At 41.4% G+C, this 4945-nt stretch overlaps 1 pseudogene; it reads left to right on the top strand.

Annotated features, from left to right (window-relative positions):
* The first annotated feature begins 920 nt into the window (after window positions 1–920).
* Window positions 921–1855, top strand: LOC118643923 (annotated as a pseudogene).
* The last annotated feature ends 3090 nt before the right edge of the window (window positions 1856–4945 follow it).

Raw genomic sequence — 4945 nt, 5'->3', positions numbered from 1 at the left:
TTCCATTTGCAGGGAAAACATTTCTCCATCCTCTCATTTTCATCCTTTGTAAGTCTTTTGTTCTGAAGTGAATCTTTTGTAGACAGCATATATATGGGTCATGTTTTCCGAACAGCTACCCTATGTCTTTTGATTGGAGCATTTAAGCCATTTACATTTAAGGTTATTATTGATAGGTACTTATTTGTTGCCATTTGTATTCTTTATGCCTGTGTTCCTCTCTATATATTTCTTCTTCTTCTTACAACAATCCCTTTAGCATTTCTTGCAGTGCTGGTTTAGTAGTAATAAAGTCCTTTAGCATTTTTTTTGTATGCAAAGCTCTTTATTTCAACTTCAATTCTGAATGATAGCCTTGCTGGATAGAGTAGTCTTGGATTCAGTTCTTTGCTTTAAATATATATATATATATATATATGTATATATATATATATACACACACACACACACACACACACACACACACACACGTTTTTGTTCATTTTTTAGGGAGAGAAGTAGAAACATTGATGTGAGAAACATCAATCAGCTGCCTCCTGTATTCCCCACTGGGGATCAAGCCCACAACCCCAACAAGTGCCCTGACCAGGAATTGAACCAGAACTTCCCAGTCCATGGGACAATGCTCAATCCACTGAGCCACACCAACCTGGCTATCCCTTGCTTTTCATTATTTTGTATACTTCATGCCACTCCCTTCCGGTTTAGAGTGTTTCTTTTGAGAAATCAGCTGACAATTTAATTGGAGCTCCCTTGTAGGTAACCTTCTATCTCTCTCTTGCTGCCTTTAAGATTCTTTCTTTGAGCTCAGTCTGGCAGAAAGCAGGTGTGCTGTGACACTGGCGACAGGCAGGGCTGCGAGTGCCAAGGGGACCGGGTGGCTCGGGCTACTACAGGACGAGGCCCTGGGTGTGGCAGCCATGCCTTCACAGTGGAGGGGTATCTGGGGCATCCACAGGGAGACAGTGACTTGCCTGCACATCCTGGGCTTACCACCATCCCCAGCCTAAGGACAGGGTCTGCATGTGACCAGTGTCTCCTGGAACAGCACGGGCTCTGTGGTGGCCAGTGCCTGTGGCCAGCTGGATGATAGGGACTGGAGCATGCTAAAATCTTTTGTGTGTGCCTAGAACCTGGACTGATGAGGCCTGAATCCCCAGCAGCCATCAGCAGTGGTGAGTGGAGGTTCCCAGTGCTATCATGTGCCTGGCCTTCCACCCCACACAGCCATCCCATATTGCAGCCTCATCAGGGGGAGACTGAGGTGGGAACTATGGCAGTGATTTTCTCCAGCTTTGACTTTCTGGGCACGGAAGGTGGCTTCCCACTCAAGTGTTCCCTGGCAGCAGAAGCAGCTCTCAAGCAGATGCCTAGCTCTGTGCCCCTGCGGGCCTCGGCACAGTTCATCTTTTCTTCCCATGGCAGTCCTGTCTAATCTGTGAGCTGTTTCCCCTTCCTCGGGAATCTCTTCCTGAGTGTAGGGACCGATAGTCATGTCCACCTGTACTCCATGCTGCAGGCCCAGCCCCGGACCTCCTTGCAGCTGTCCCACAAGTACCTGTTTGCTGTGTGCCAGTCCCCAGTGTGTCCCTTGGTGTTTGTGTCAGCTTTGGTGATGGTGAGGTGCAGCTGTTTGATCTCCAGAAAAGCTCCCAGAAACCCAGTTTCAATCAAGCAAACCCAGGATGATAGCCCAGTCTACTGTCTTGAATTTAAGCACCATCAGAATCAGCTCTTGGCTGCTGGCAATGCAAAGGACACAGTGAAGGTATGGCTTCTGAGCACTGAGTTCACTGAACAAGGGCCCTGGGAAGCAGAGGACTTGGAGCAGCTGGCAGCAGAGATAGCCACTTGAGGATGATAAAGCTGTGGATGGTAATGTCCCTAAATACAGAGGCAGGTGGGGTGAGGCTACACCTGTGCTGGGCTGCGTATTTCTGATGGAAACTGAATGAAGAAAGATCAAACAAACAAAGATTCTTCCTTTTTGCCCTTCCCAGTTTGGCTCAGCAATTTGAGTGTCAGCCTACGGACCAGATGATCACAGGTTCAATTCCCGGTCAAGAGTACGTACCTGGGTTGCAGGTTTGATCCCCAGCCTCGGTGGGGGTTGTGCAGGAGGCAACCAATCGATGTCTCTCTCTCACATTGATGTTTCTCTCTCCCTTCCACTCTATCTAAAAAGCAATGGAAAAATATTCTCAGGTGAGGATTAAAAAAAAAGATTATTTGTCTTTAACATTTGCCATTTTAATTATGATGTGGATCTTTTTGGGTTCATCTTGATTGGGATTGTGTTTCTGGACTTGTGTGTCTTTTTCCTTCACCAGGTTAGGCAAGTTTTCTGTCATCATTTCTTCAAACATGTTCTCTACTCCTTGCTTAGATTATTTTCCTTCTGGTACCCCTATATGCAGGTGTTGTTACATTTCATGTTAACCCAAAGCTCCCTTAAACTCTCCTCCTGCTTTTTAATTTTTTTTCCAATACTGCTCTGATTGTTTTGTTTTGTTTTCCTACCTTGTCTTCTAATTCACCGATTTGGTGCTCAGCTTCTTCTAATCTACTATTGATTCCTTTCAGGGTATTCTTTATTTCAGATGTGTGATTCTTCATTTCCAATTGATTCTTATTCATGGCTTCTACCTCTTTTTTTAAGCTTATGTAGTTCCCACTGAGTTCCTTATAGTTCTCATTAAGTTGCTTGTAGTTCTAAGTTGTTTGAGCACCCTTAAAACCATTACTTTGAATTCTTTATCTGACAGATTGCTTGCCTCCAATTCATTTCATTGCTTTTCAGGTGGTTCATCCTTTCCTTTCATCTAGGGGTTATTTCAGTCTTGGAAGATTGTATGTTTCTAAGATTTATCTTTTTCTTCCACATTACCCAATTTGTTGGCATATAATTGTTTGTAGTATTTTCTTATAATCCTTTGTATTTCTGTGGTGTCAAAAGTTACTTGTCCCCTTTCATTAATTATTTGAGTTATCTCTCTTTTTTCTTGATAAGTCTAGTTAAAGCTTTATCAATTTTTTTTATCTTTTCAAAATCTAGCTGTTGGTTTTATTGATCTTTTGTATTATTGTTTTGGACTCCATTTGTTTATTTCTACTTGGATCTTTATTATGTCCTTCCTTCTACTCACTTCAGGCTTTCTTTGTGGTTCTTTTTCTAGTTCTTTTAGGTGTATGAGTAGATTATTTATTTGATATTTTTCTTGTTTTATGAGGTAGACCTGTATTGTTATGAATTTTACTCTTAGGACTGCTTTCACTGTGTCTCAGAGGTTTTGGGTGGTGTTTTCATTTTCATTCATCTCAAGGTATCTTTTCATTGTTTTCCTTCTCTCATTGTTGACACATTCATTGTTTAGTAACATGCTATTTGGTCTCCATGTTTTGTGGAGTTTTTAGTTTTTTTTCTTGCCATTGATTTCTACTTCCATACTATTGTGATTGGAGATGATGCTATGATTTCAATCTTAAATTTATTGACTTATTTTGTGGCCTAACATGTGGTCTATCCAGGAAAATGTTCCAGGTGAACTTGAAAAGAATGTATATTCTACTGCTTTGGGGTGAAATGCTCTAAAAATATAAATTAAATCCATCTGGTCTATTGTGTCATTTAAAGCCACTGTTTCATTGTTTTCTGTCTTAAATATCTATTCACTGATGTCAATGAAGTATGTGAATGTTCCCAACTATGACAGTATTACTTTTTTTTTTAATCCTCACCCAAGAACATGCTTCCATCTATCTTCAGACAGAGTAGGAGGGAGTAAGGAGGGAGAGAGAGAGCAAGAGAGAGAAACATTGATGTGAGAGACACATTGACTGGCTGCCTCCTGCACAAGCCTGACCAGGGCTGGGGCCAAACCACAACCAAGGTACATGCCCTTGACCGGAATCGAATCCGTGACTCATTGGTCCGCGGGCTGATGCTCTAACCACTGAGCAACCATCCAGGGATGCTTCATATATACATATGTTCCTATACTGGGAGCAAAAATGTTTACAAGGATTATACTCTCTTATTGGATTGAGCCCTCTATCATTATGAAATGTTTTTATTTGTTTCTTATTATACCATTTGTTTTAAAGTCTATGTTGTCTAATATAAGTATTGCTATCCCAGATTTTTTTCATTATCATTTGCGTGAAATATTTTTCCATCCCTTTACTATGTATATTTCCATCTGAAGTTGGTCTCTTGTAGACATATGTGGTCTCTTGTAGACATATGTAGATATATGTGGTCTCGCTTTCTTAATCATTCAGCTACCCGATGTCTTTCAATTGGAGCACTTAAACATTTACATTTAAAGTAATCATTGGTAGGTATGTAGTTACTGCTGTCTATTATGCATATTTATGCAATTTTTTTTTTATCCTCACCCGAGGACATTTTTTTTCCATTTTTTGTTCAGATAGAGTGGGAGGGGGGGAGCAAGAGAGAGAAACATCGATGTGAAAGGGACACATCAAGTGGCTGCCACCCGCATGACCAACCAGGGCCGGGGACAAACTGCAACCGAGGCACACGCCCCTAGCGGGAACTGAACCCAGGTCTCTCTGGATCGCAGGCCAACGCTCTAACCGCTGAGCCAAACCGGCCAGGGCACATTTATGTACTTTTTAAACCCTTTTTCATCTTTAAAAAGTCCCTTAATTTTTTAATATTTCTTGTAGGAATGATTTGGTGGTGATAAACTCCTTTAGCTTTCTCTTATCTGAGCTCTTTTATCTCTTCTTCAATTTTAAATGATAGCCTTGCTAAGTAGTCTTGGTTGTAGGTCCTCACCTTTCACTACTTTGAATAGTCCATGCCAATCCCTTCTGGCCTGCAAAATTTCTGTTGAGAAATCAGCTGACAGCCTTATGGGAGTAACTTGTAAGTAATTAACTGCCTTTCTCTTGCTGCTTTTAAGATTTTCTGTTTTTA

The sequence above is a fragment of the Molossus molossus genome, unplaced genomic scaffold (genome assembly GCF_014108415.1).
Source record: "Molossus molossus isolate mMolMol1 unplaced genomic scaffold, mMolMol1.p scaffold_m16_p_4, whole genome shotgun sequence".
Classification (NCBI taxonomy): domain Eukaryota; kingdom Metazoa; phylum Chordata; class Mammalia; order Chiroptera; family Molossidae; genus Molossus; species Molossus molossus.
Note: the sequence above shows the minus strand (reverse complement) of the source record. Positions and strands in the feature narration are given on the sequence as shown.